Source organism: Cannabis sativa, chromosome 5 (assembly GCF_029168945.1).
Source record: "Cannabis sativa cultivar Pink pepper isolate KNU-18-1 chromosome 5, ASM2916894v1, whole genome shotgun sequence".
Classification (NCBI taxonomy): Eukaryota; Viridiplantae; Streptophyta; class Magnoliopsida; order Rosales; family Cannabaceae; genus Cannabis; species Cannabis sativa.
In genome coordinates this window covers 7,432,193-7,446,947 of record NC_083605.1, presented here as the reverse complement: position 1 = coordinate 7,446,947, position 14,755 = coordinate 7,432,193, and the positions used below count along the sequence as shown (strand labels likewise).

The 14,755-nt window shown below is 29.9% G+C and overlaps 1 non-coding gene across 1 annotated transcript; it reads left to right on the top strand.

Annotated features, from left to right (window-relative positions):
* On the top strand, nt 1-107 carry LOC115718252 (small nucleolar RNA R71). The gene has a single exon (XR_004011833.1). It is a non-coding gene; the product is annotated as a small nucleolar RNA R71 (small nucleolar RNA).
* The last annotated feature ends 14,648 nt before the right edge of the window (nt 108-14,755 follow it).

Sequence of the window (14,755 nt, the reverse complement as noted above, 5' to 3'; positions counted from 1 at the left end):
ATCCCATGATGTGGACATTTTCTAATGAGATCCTTGAACCTCTCCTAAGTCTCATAGAGAGATTCTTTGTCGAACTAACAAAAATTATTAATCTCCCCTCGTAGCTTGGCAGCTTTAGCTGGATGAATGAACTTTGATAAGAACTTCATTGCTAAGTTAGTCGATGTTGCAATAGAGTTAGGTGGCAAAGACACCAACCAACTCTTAGCTCACTCTCTCAGCAAGAATGAGAACAGTCTCAGGTGAATGGCATTATCACTAACTCCATTTACCTTAAATGTTTGACATAACTCCACGAAGTTAAATGGATGTAGGTTTGGATCTTCTGAGGGAAGTCCACAAAACTAGACTAAAGATTGTACCATTTAAAGTATGGCTAGCTTTATTTCAAAATTGCAAGCTTCTGCAGCGGGTGGTCTTATACAAGACTGAGCCCCCATTAATGTTGGAAGAACATAGTCCCTCAGACTATGATCATGTGGATTACGACCATTTGTCTAGTCTTCCACGTCACCCCCATTATTGTCGTTATTGGCCATCACCTCTTCTTGGTCAACCCTTAGTGTAACTCCTTCTAACCTCTTATTCCTTCTATTCTATCTACAGGCCTTTTCAATCTCATGATCAACAAGCACTCTTGAACTTGGTCCTTGACGTCGCATTAACCAAAAGTACCTGAGATAAGATAAGAAAAATTGAGACGAAATAGAAGTAAGGAAGACACCAAAGTAGAATTTGGTCTAATTTTTATAATATCAATTTTACAATTCTCTGGCAACGGCACCAAAAAATTTTCACAAAAATTATAAACAGCTACGTAAGTGCACGTAATCAAGTAGTACTCATACATGTGAGGTCGATCCCACAGGAAATTGAATTGAATACCACTAAATTAAACTTGTATTTCTATTTGGAATAATAATTTTGATGAAAGTAAAAGTAAAGAATAACAAGAAATTAAAATTTAGCTATAAAATTGTTTAATCAAGGATGAGAAATTAAAAAAAAAAAAAAGAATCATGTTGTTTCAATTACCCAATTATTAATGTTAATTACTTTTCTTATTTTCTTTAAGTGAATGATAGATTATAAAATTAACCTAACTCTTTTCAGATCTTTTAGGTCCTAAATCATATGTTATTTATTGCATCTCTGAGATAGACTAACATACAATCCACATTAAACAAAAATCTCAATGTCACATATGCTATGTAAATGCTTTCGTTTTACATTAAAACTTAGTTCATCTAATTTTAGCATTCTCAGTACGACAAATTCATAATCAAGAAAGAAAAAATAACAACTATCATTAACTCAAGGCATAATTTCAATCAAATTTATTATCTCCCCAAATAAGGAGTTTAGTTCATAATCTCCATAATCAAACTTAAAATAACGAATAACATAGAAAAATTAAGAGAGAAGAAAGAATTGGTTAGAGAAATCAATTCGGATCACCACAAACCGCTCTTAAAGTTCTCTCTTTTGTTTCCAAGTCTAAAATTCTGAATATCCCTTCAAAAATTGCAAGTCCCCTTTACAACAAACCAGATTTCCCATTTAAAAATTGTGAGAGTACGAAACTGCCCACAAGTTCGCAATGAAGATGTCGCCGCGACCATAAAAACCTAGTTGCGGCGACTGATTGAGGCTTAAGAATACCATGTTCTACCAAACTTCGCCCCAGCCATAATTCATGCTCACCGCGGTGAACTTTGCCAAAAATAACTTGAAAATTTTCTTATTTCTTTCATGGCTTTTTCTAATCTAATTCTCATGAATATTTTCGTTAAACATCCTGGGAAGCTGAAACAAAGAGAAATAAGCGTAAAGCTGTCCTAAAAGTAGAAACAAAGAGCAGAAACAACACTAAAAAGTGACCTAAAATATATGCTAAAAATAGCCTAACGATCCAACTGTTAGCACTCCTAGAATTAATACTATAAGAGAACTAATATTTGATCTGTTAGAAAAGCTTGAATTCCACTATTGTATAATATGTTCCCATCAACTCATGTTATTAAGCTCTCAAAATAGAAGTTGTAAGAATCATCTTCTCTGAGAAACTTTAACGAGTGAATCAAAGAACTCAATGAACACTAACAGAAATTCATGTATACTCAGGTTCAGACAGATACTAATGACTATCATTGTGATATGATAAACTCTTTTTATGGTAAACGGCAAGTTGGATGAAAGATGTTTATTACATATCGATCCAATCATGCATAATCTAATTATGCACAGTACCTTTACTACATGTCCATTGAAAACCCGTGTTTTTGCAAATGACAGTTGTATATAAGAAAATATTAAAACTGTAAACGTTTGCAACAGCAGAAAGTAATTCTGCTACAGCAAAACAGAACAGGCAGAATATAAAATATTTGCAGGAAAATAAATAACTTGACACAAGAGATTTATATGTGGTATCAGTGTTCTCACGAACACTCCTAGTCCACGGGGCCACGCCCAGAGAATGAAATCAATTAATAAAGTATCAAAATTACAAAGACAATTGACTTAAACAAGTTTAGACTCCCTCTAAAGTATTGCCGCAATCCTTTGTAATCCACTTTATGAATCTGACTTCTTGAAACACCTTCAAGTCCAAACTCCCTTCGTCTTTGAAGTGTGAGTGCTTACTTCCTCCCAAAGTAAGGCTTCAACAAGTCTTCTCCCGAAGACCAAGTGCTTACTTCCTCCCGAAGTAAGGCTTTATCAAGTCTTCTCCCAAAGACCAATCTCTTGTTCAGTCAAGTAGTTCTTCACAACCTCTAGGATAGAGTAAGAACAGAAATAGAACAACTAGAACCTAGATGAACAACTAGGCTCTCACAAAACAAAGAAACACTCTCTTCTCTCAAAAGATAAATGTAAAAAATGAATAATGGAAGAGGTAATTTGAATGGTTGCTCTCTAGGTTCTATTTATAGAACATAGAAACCAAAGAGGCAACCACAAGTTCGAATCTACAGCTGTACAAAAACTTTCCAAAGAAAACACGATCTGCAGCATCAGATTCAGATGCTGACGCAGCAGATCAGGCCAGAAACGGGAAACTTGCTATAATCGGGTCCGATTCTCTATTAATGCTTGATTCCTGCCAAAAACAGATTAGATATTCTGATTGTATCAAGATACAATTGAAATCAATAAGGAAAAGGCAATAATCAAAGTTTCCCTAAAAAAGACAACTTTCCAAAAGAGAATTGCTTCTCTTTTAAGAAGTTTCCAAATAAAAGAAAGTCCAGCTGAAAAGTGCAACTTTCCTAACAAGGAAAAGAGCAACTACAATCCGAATAAACAAGGTAAGAAATCAGTTTTGAATGCACAAGAATCTTACCATAAAAGAAAAAATATTTTGTCAACTAACTTGCCAAAAAGACTTTACATCCATCTACATATGTAATTCAAATAAAAATTACACATACTAGAAATATAGTATATAGTAAACCGTATTTAGCAGTTCCATATTAAAGATTTCTAATACTTTAATACACTACCCAGTTTTTTTTATTCATATCATATAATCATAATTCTCTTGTACATCCTTATAAGATTATACCTTCTCTATATGAATAGAATTTTTTTTTATATTTAATAATCATACTCATATAATTAATATATCATTTATCATATAATTAATATATCATTTATCTTATAATTGTATTTCATATATTCATCTAATATATAATCCATTAATTACTTCCTTTTAGGGCATAAATCCTAACACCAAGCCACTCATGTTATTAGGTTCCCAAAACTAAAGTTGTAAGAATTATCTTCTCTGATAAACTTTAACGACTAAATCAAAGAACCTAATAGACTCAAAGATGAGTTCATGAATAGTCAAGATTTAGACTGATCTACTAATGATTATCGTTGTGATATGGATAACTCGTTTATGATAAATAGTACGTTGATAAAAGATGTTCGTTCATATCGATCCAACCATTCAAAATCAAATTATACATAGTACACTTTTATTAAATGTCTATGCACATATGTGATCTGAATTAAAATTACACGCACTAAAGTATAATGCTTAGTAATCCGTAATTGGTAATTCTATATTAAAAATTTCATACTTTAATACACTACCAACTTATTGTATTCATATAGTATGATCTTAATTCTCTTTTACTTCCTTACAAGATCATACATTCTCTATATGAATATGAAATTTTCAGATATTTATTAATTATATTTTTATAATTAACCTATTCATTTATCTTATACTTGTATTTCATGTATTTTATAATATATTATCCATCAAATATTTGCTTTTAGGGCATAAATCCTAACACATACCCTGATAAAAAAAAATTACAGAGAACCTAGAAAACACAGATTTCACCAAAACTTTAATTTGTTACCAAAAAATAAGCAAAAAAACACAAAGATTGTGGGGGACATTATTTTATTTTTCTTTCTTCGGTGGCTCTCGCGATTCGTGGCTCTCGATTCTTTTTTCTTTCTTCGGTGGCTATCGTGTGTTGCAGTAGGCCTTCCCACCGGTTGTGGAGTGCGATAATGGCTCCAGAAGTGGGTGCGATTTGGTTCTTGGTTCCATTGAGAATATGAGATGAAGAGAGAGGGAAAGAGAGAAGAAAAAGAGAGTTTTTATGACAGTCAATAGTCCCGTGATCCATAAGGGGAAATACAGGGTAAGCTGTGCAATCCCACACCGCCTGGGGAAGGTCAAGTGGGATGATTCTGAGATTGTGTAGGTATGGGACTACATAGTTGAAGAGAGCTTAAATGGATTGATTGGTACTACTCATATTAACAAAGTGCATCTTGTTTTTCGGTAACCCATCATGAAAGAACTCTATGGTTAAGTGTGCTTGACTTGGGGTAATTTCAGGATGGGTGACCTCCTGGAAAGTTTTCCCAGGAAGCATGCGAGTGAGGACAAAGCACACTGGAAACACTCTTGTTGGTTTGTAGGGTCAGTCGTCATTCCAGGAAACAGCCAAAGTGACGTACTCGTGTATAAGAGCCATCATTTTGTGGGTGTAAGGGCCCAATTAAAGCTTGAAGTGGGAACATTACCATTTTAGTGAGTTTTTTGAATTGAGAAAGATAATTTGAGAAAATATAAAAAATACTTATACTACCAGTAGTGACTAACTTTAGTTTAGGTTATATTTTTTACGTAATGTAAGCATGTTTTATTAAATTTTTCCTTAAAAAAAATGTGAATGTCTTTTATATATATATAAATACATATATAGAATTGATTTTGTCCCTTTATTATATATAATTAAAAAAAAGAGAGAAACCATTGATGTACTATAATCTTAGTTTGATATATTAATTTGGTTAATTAGAATTTTTTCTCCCCGAACTTTGACATGTACCGAATCATGCCTCCTGAATTTTTTTAGCCGTTAAAAATTCCCCCTGAACTATTAGATTGTTAGATTTAAGGACTTTTGTCCAATTTTAGTAAAAAAATTCTAACATGAATGAAATTTCAGAGGGCATGATTTAGCATATATCAAAATTCGAGGGACATGATTTGGTAGATATCAAAGTCAGGGGAGCATGGTTTAGTACATAAACAATCACTGAAACCAACGGAGGGACTTTAGCCCATATGTGGGCTAAAGCCCTCACTCAAATATAAACATCAAATTTTTTATATGTAGATATATACATATATTAATTCACTTTGCTCAATTTATTAAAGTCCAATTCACAAAAGCCCTCACTAAATATCTTAATCATGATTCATGAGCCTACTCTTATTCTAATCAAGCCCATTTAAAAAGTAGTCCAATACAAATAATAAAAAAAATAATACTTTATTAAAAAATAAATTAATACCATTGATAATATTTTATTTTATTTTTGTCAATAGTATTATTTTATTTTGTTGAAGATGAAAATTTGAAAGATACCATTATCATTATTTTTATTAGTTTTGACTTAATATTTATTCAAGCCCTCACTCAACTAAATTTCTAGCTTCGTCACTGACTGAAACAGTAAAATTGAATGAAATCAGACAAAAATCCTTAAATCTAACAATCTCAATAGTTCAGGGGGAATTTTTAACGGTAAAAAAAGTTAAGTAAGAATGATTTGATAAATGTCAAAATTTAGAGAGAAAAAACCCTAATTAGCGTATTAATTTTGTATGTAGACAAATTGTTCTTTCCTAATTCCAATAAAATGTCCACAGGTAATTGTTTCCTTGTTATTATATAATTAATCTCAAACTGTAACTTGCGATATTGTCATGACCACGCAAGATTATTTGCAGCCACATATCAAAAGCTCAAATTAAAAAGCTTACTTTTTATTGTTCTAAATTAAAGGGCTTACTTCCTTTATTGATTAGCTTATAAGTAAACTGTTCTTGAAGGAACTAATAATTAATTAAATAAATATATTGGTACAAATACAATGTTCTTGCTTAGCCAAGCCATATAGAAAAGAAAGTTTTTATATAATTTACAGTAAAAAAAAAAAAAACAGTGCAGTCAAAAGTTAATTAAAACTTTATAAAAGTTAATAAAAAGCAGTGTATTGATGATATATAGTACTAAATTTTAGGTTCTACTTTCCATTTGCAGAAAGTTTGGGATCCTTGTAGATGTGGACATAAAACAGATGTTTCAACAACCAACCAATCAAATTGTAGATTCTACCAGGCGTTTTTACCAATAATAGATCCTAATTCCAGTCAATTTAATAAATAAATTAATAAAATTGAAAAATATGCAAGACCAATTTTGATGCTTTACTTAAAGCCCAAGCTTACCTTATAAAGTGCGGTAAGTTGAAAAATACTTCTTTTATTAATAAATTAAATAAAGCTCTGTTCGGCAACTATTTTGTTTTTTGTTTTCTTAAATTCCACTTAACAAAATCTTGTTATTTATTCATAGTTTTTGATTAATTAATCAAAAAATTGATTTTTTAATTCTTACCGAACAATACCTAAATTTATTTTTAATTTTTATTTAATTGAAACATACCACTTTTTATATGTATTGTGCCCAAAATATCCTGACATAAGGGAGTCACATAGAGAGTATCTTGAAATAACAAGGGCAAAATTGGTACAATATTTAAAAATAAAAGAGGACAATATTAATATTTTTTATAGTAATTTAATTAAGTTTTTATTTTTTATAAATTTTAAATTTAGATTTCTTTTTAATGTTTTATATAGTTTTTTTTTTTAAAAAAAAAAAAATCATATTTTTAGTTTGATTGATTAGATAATGTCATATATAATTTCATTTACTTTTTATGCCATATTTATTATAACCTTAATAATTTTTTCCATATTTTTTAAAATGCCCCAAAAAAGTATCGAGTCTAATAGTGCAGTGGGTAGAGAAACTGAAAACACTAGTTTGCTTAATCCAACACAATTTGTATGAATATTGAATAATGTCTTTTTTTTTTTTTGAAAGGATGTGTAAGTAATGTTAGAGAGATAGATTTAAATTATACATAGTATGTTTTTACACATATATATAGTGATATATTTAATTTCAATCATAAATACTATCTCAGAATTTTGTTAATTTGATAAATATTATATTTAATGTGATTTATAAAAGAAATAATAATTATTTAAGTGGGTCCACATTGATGGTTTTTTTTTTGGATGGCAAAATATATGATTGATTTATATTCAAAATATATATATATATATGATTGATTTTTTTTTTTGTTTGTAAGGAAATATATGATTGATTTTTTTTTAAAAAAATTATATATAACTTAATGGGATTTTTTTATTTATACATTTTAAAATATTTTTTTCTTGCATTTATATAAAAATATATAAAATAATTAATGAAATAATTTAAATTACAATCTAAATTCACATTAAAAACTCACGCAACAACCTAAACCTAAACTGTAATAATAATAATAATAATAATAATAATAATAATAATAATAATAATAATAAAGTAATATATAAAATAATTGTCCTAACTTATAATTATAGATATCTTGAATTATATCAATGTCATAGTGGAATTAGTAATTTTTTTATGGGTGGAATTAGTAATTTTTAATATTCTTGACATGATAATGACATCCATATTATTATATAATTGAGTTATAGTATTAAAATTATAATGGTACAGTACTGTAATTGGGATCCCGGGCATTATTAATTTATATGTATATATTCATGTACATAATATATATTATCAATTAAGGGGACTCATATTTTTGGAGTTATATAATTAGCCATCAAACTTTATTGGGGCATTATTCTTTTGCGGAAAATACAAGAACAACAATTCATTGGAGAGAGAGAGAGAGAAGAGAATGATTATAAAGAAGAAAAAAAAAACCCATAAATATTTGTGTCCAATATTATTAATTTGCATGAGATCAGGACCTAAAACATGATCACAATTAATATGATTGATTATATATAATATTAATTATTTGGTGTAAATTTATAAAACCCACTATTTAAAGCTAATTAATTAAAACTGACCCAACCTAATAGCCTTTTTTTTCACAGAAAAATCCAGAGAGAGACCACAGTACAGGTTGGCCCAGCCAGGAGTTGCCGACTGGCTATTATTGGGTGCTTAATGACACATCTAAAAAAAGATGAAAGGGAAAGCCCTCACACACTTAGTCACTCTCTATAAGTAGGTCAAAACTCCAAAAGATGGCAAAAAAAAAAAAAAAAAAAAAAACAACACTTACAACCACACAATATTAATCCACTATTATGCATTTTTCATATCACTTTATGTAAACGACGGTTTAACGTTAAAAAAAATCTTATTTTTAGTCACAATTAAATTTGTAGTTATAGTAGAAAATTGTGATTAATTATAAATTAGTATTCTTATATTGTAACTAAAATGTACGTGACTAAATGTATAAGTCACAAAAATTACAATTTATTGTAACTAAATATATTTTTATATAGTCACAATACTTGTTGTGACTAAAACTAAATTAGTGACAACTTATATGTCACTTTTACTAACACAGTTCACTACTGCACTGGTAAAAGTAACTTTTACCAACGTATTTCGTAAACTGCATTAGCAAAAATATCAAAGTTTTACCACAGCACATTTATAGTGGCTAAAATCTAACTTTTACCAGCGCATTTATGCACTGAGAAAAGTCATTTTTGTCAGCGCACTTTTTCATTTTGTGTTGACAAAAGTTTTAATACAAACGTTGATTTGATAACACATCAGAAGTAATAAATTCTATTTTACGAGCGCAATATCAAACTTTTGCTTGTGCTGGCAAAAGTGACATTTCTTTGTAACTAAAAGTCACATTTAATCAAAAACATTTATGTTGTGACTAAAAAATTATTATCAAAATTTAACAATTTTTTTGTAGCGTAATACTTACAAATTTCTCAAAAACTATACAATATATAGGCATCCCATAATATATATATTTATTTATAATATAAAGCTCGATATCATATATTAATTGAAAGGTCATAATATGTATTGTTTGAGCCAACACTTTAAGGGCAGGCGTATACAGTTAAAAACGGCCAATAGCTAGCCTACTCAGATGTCTTGTCACGATCGATCTAACTATATAATTTATACAAATGGAATAATTAAAATGAAATTTTCAAGAAAGTTTCTTGCCGTGCTCCATGGTATATTGTATGATTTATATATAAAGCTTTTTTTTTTTTTTACTTACTTTCCAAAGAAAATGAAGAAGAGAAAAAGTAGACATTGATATATTTTAATTTTCAACCCTAGCTTTCACACTGTTTATTAATTAATCCTATATACCGTTAGTTTTTTAAACCAAAAAATAGACCTAATAAGTAATAGTCTTGTACTAAAATATTATTTTACGTACCACATGCAAGTTTTCTTTTCCAATCTGAAATTTTCATATCATTTCAAAAAGGATCTTTATTCTTTACTTCCTACGTGTTTGGCAAGCTAGCTAGCTAGCTAGGCAGCCTACTTTCATAAAAAGCAGTTGAAAATTTAAATACTAATCCTTGATAATTAATAATTATAACTTGTTTAGTACGTATATAGTTTATATAGTAGTACATATATATGACCTAACAACTTGTTCTATAAGTTATATGATTGGAAGAGATATCCATGCAAACTGAATAAAAATCTCTCTTTCCACTTCTAAATATTTATGTCTCTCTTTGCTTTATTGAAAATATATATGATCAATGCTCTTGTTATATTGCCTTTTAGGCATATAGCATATCCATGTGTAAGTGCTAGAAAAAGATGTGACAATATTGGATATTGTGGTTTAGAGCAGACAATATATTCTATGTAGGGTTTTAGTGGGATTATATATAGTTTCCTCTCTCATTGGTTATATATGTAGTTGTAATTAACTATATCGTTTACTGGGGAGAAAGGTAATTATGTAAAGATGAAATAAAAGTCATTGTGGTGCAATGGTCTTGTATGAATATGCCAAAAGTCCCCACATGCACACACATAAATAACTTATATAGATATATTATTGTATCATAATATATACATGCACATTACATACCCTACATATGTGTGTATGTATATATATATATATTGGTTATAAGTTAGCACAATATTGTATATATGTGGACTTGGATAAATTGGCATTATATATGCTATAGGATTTAGCAAAATATAATTTAGCCAATGAATTAATAAGTTTCAAAAGTTGGAGTGATATTCTAGATCCTACTCTAAAGTCCTCGTTGTGGCCGAACTTAATAAGCCCAGATGGCATGAAACTGTTTGATCGTCGCATGACTAATTAATAAGAATGTAGTACCTTTTACTGCAAACATAATAGATAATTATATGGGCTATTTTTAAAAATACAGAAAAAATTATTAAGATTACGATAAATATGACATACATAAAAAGTAAATATCACTAAATATGACATTATCTAACTAATCAAACTAAAAATATGATTTTTTTTTTATAAAAAAAATCATATAAAACATTAAAAAGAAATCTGAATTTAAAATTCATAAAAAACAAAAACTTAAATAAATTACCATAAAAAATATTAAAATTCCCCTTATATTTATTTATTTTTTTTTAAAAATAAAACAAATAAAACTATAGTGATTGCCGAAGTTGTCACTCGTGCTGGAAAAGTCACTGGAGTTTACTGTCGGCACTGGAAAAGTCGTCGGAGTAGCCGCCGGTGCCGGAAAAGTCGCCGGAGTTTCTGCCGGCTTCGAAAAAGTTGTCAGAATTAGCATTGTCGCTGGAAAAATCACCAAGAAACTGGTTTCTTGATGAAGAAACAGGTTTCTTAGTGATTTTTCTGGTAATTTTACTAGTGACAATGCCAAGTCCGACGACTATTCTGGAGTTTGATGTCGGTGTCGAAAAAGTTGCCGGAGTAGTTCCTGGTGTTGGAAAAATCGCCGGAGTTATTGCCGGCGTAAAAAAAGTCGTCAAAATTGGCATTGTCGCTAGCAAAATCATTAGAAAAATCACCGAGAAAGTGGTTTTTTCATCAAGAAACTGGTTTCTTCTCCAAGAAAGTGGTTTCTTCATCAAGGAACTAATTTTGTTACACAACAATAATAAAGATTATGAAAACAAAACAAAAATGATATACACTGAAAATAATTGAAACTAGTTTCATCAATCAACCAAATAGAGAAAGAAAATACAAAAAAATTTACAAAGAAACTGGTTTCTTGATCAAGAAATTGGTTTCTTGATGAAGAAAAAAAAACCAGTTTCTTGGTGATTTTTCCGATAATTTTTCCGGCGACAATGCCAATTCTGACGAATTTCCCAGCGTTTCCTGTCGGTACTGAAAAAGTCACCGGAGTAGCTGCCGGTGTATTAGTCGTCAGAGTTGATACCAACGCTAGAAAATTCGTCAGAATTGCCATTGTCGTCAGAAAAATTACCGGAAAAATTACCAAAAAACTGGTTTCTTCATCAAGAAACCAGAAACCAGTTTCTTGGTAATCTTTCCGGCGACTATGCCAATTCTGATGACTTTTCTGAAATTTAGTGTCGGTGCCGAAAAAGTTGCCGGAGTAGCTGCTAGCGTCAGATTAGTCGTCAGAATTAGAATTGTCAACGGAAAAATCACCAAGAAACCGGTTTCTTAGACTTCAAGAAACTGATTTCTTGGTGATTTTTCAGTGATTTTTCCAGTGACAATGCCAATTCCGACGAATTTTCCGGCACCGGCAGCAACTCCGACGACTTTTCCGGCACCGACAGCAAACTTTGGTGACTTTTCCGGCATCAATGACAAATAAAACTTCCTAAACAAATAAAAACATTAAATATGGGATTTAGAAACCTAATTACATATATATGACATATCAAATCCCATAAAAAAAACCTAAAAACAAAAAAATACCATATAAATTGGCCAAACTTAAATGTGTCATATTTTATCATAAGAACTTTTAAAATCCCATACTAAGTGTAATTTCCTCTAATTTATTAGTTTTAATGTAATGCAAAAATTGTCATTATTTCATTATCTATAACTATATTAAAGAGAATGTGGTTTTGGGCTTCTTACATTAAATTATAAAATTATCTTTATTTATTTTGTTAATTACTAAGATTAAATCTAAATTAATATTGTAATCAGTTATTAGTAAAAAAAAAAGAATTATTAATAATCTATAAATATATAAAAGAGGAAATATTGTATTGGGCTTCTTAAATTACAAAAATGACCTTATTTTCTTGTTAATTGCTATTGTCGTCTAAACTAATATGATAGTATAAGTTATTAGTAAAAAAAATTATTAGTAAAAATATATATTTTTTTTAATATTCTATTGAAAAATTATTCTCTTAAAGTAATTTTATATAGAAGCTAAATAACTAAAGTGTGCATTATCTTATAAAAATAATAGAATAATAACTATTTATGTGTTGAAAACACGATATAAATATATATTGTACAATTATTTTTTGGAGTGTATTTTTTATTTTTCTATATTTATATATATATATATTGTTTTGAGTGAGGATAGTCTTCACCTTACAAATAGTTAACAGTGAGAATTAATATTTAATTAATTATAATAATAGTGATATAATATCTTATAATAATATTGAGTATAAGTAGTATTTTTTCTCAACATTTATATGGTCATAAATATTTTGCTCCACGTGCACAGCACATATAACTTTCTTTAGTATTATAAAAGAGGATTGTTATGGGCCATTAGTGTTTAATATTTTTTCTTATTATATAGTGTCATATTATTAGTTAGTGATATTTTTAAAAAAATTATTTTTTTTAAGTTATATAGGATTTGATAATTACACCAATAACCATATAATATCGTAAAATATGCTAGACACCAATAATATTTTTTAGCAATTCATGTATTCTTTAATTTATTAATGCATGTAGATAAAATTAATGAACATATTAATTTTACCAATGTTGTGTTTTCTTAATTATGAGGCCAGATTCATCAAAAAGTCGTATGATACTATAATATATCTATATATGTATGCAAGGGCTGTACCATCAAAAACTACCAGAAAGTCACTAAAAAAAAGTCATCAAGAACGATATTTTTGATGAGTCGATCTGCCTACACGTCTTGTTTTTACTGCTATATCGAGAGTTACTCCACGTATTACTTGACGTAAAACAGATAGTGGATTTGTTTCTGTCTTTTGTTGAATCTTTTTCATGGCTCGATAGATAATTTGATAAGCTAATGATTTTTTTTCGTGTTTCAGAATACGGTTAACCAACATGTTAACTAAGGAGAAATGCTGTCGGAAGAGGAGGAAATAAAAATTAAGTTTCTGAAAATGTTTCAAGAGGAAAATTAAGAAAAAGAGAAGATTGAATGGATTATCCTGAACCTGCCTCTCCTGCCGTCGCACGAACCATTTATGATGGTCGCGTCTGGGTGGATTGTGGTTCTACCATTCCTTTAGGATACCTTTCGGCTTCAGTAAAAACTCTTCCCCCTTAGTTTCTATAGATATTTTATTTTACGGTAACTCAACTTTGAGTATGGAATTCACTTTGTTGGTTGAGTGGAGTTACGATAGTTCAATCTATAAAGAAAGGAAGGACAATCGATCGCACTGGCGCAGAACCACCTAACGGTGGCTCTTTACTCCCTCAAGACTTGCTTCTTATTTTTTTATCTTTCACCCTTCATCCCCTTTTATATCAATAGGGAGCTACAGGCAAGTCCGCTCCGGAAAGAAAAGAAGCCCGCAGGTCCTTTTCTGCTTGATCGCTAACTCATGAGCAAAGCCGCCCAGACCGAATGACTCTGTGAAATTATGTCAATACTTCCACATATTACGGGTAACGTAGGAGACATCTCTATTTTCCCCCGAGAAATCCTCAGAATTACCACTGCTTAGCTTTCAATTTGCCTCTGACCATCAAATGAAATGTGAATAACCTGTCCTCCTCTCTTTGAAACAAGGGGCGCTTCTGGTTGGTTCTGTCGTTGTTTCGCCCGAGATTAAAGAAAAGATGGGAAATCTGTCTTTTCAGAGCTATCGCCCTACTAAAAAAATATTCTTGTGATAGGTCCCGTTCCTGGTAAAAAAATTCCTCGACTTTTTTAGAACAGGTCTGAGTCAAATAGCAATGATTTGAAGCACTTCGTTTTTACACTATTTCGGAAATCCAAGGACTCAATCGTATGGATATGTAAAATACAGAATTTCCAATCCTAGCAGGAGAAGGAGGGAAACAGATACTCAATTTAAAGTGAGTAAAGAAACATGCTCAATATCATTTGATTGAATAGTTG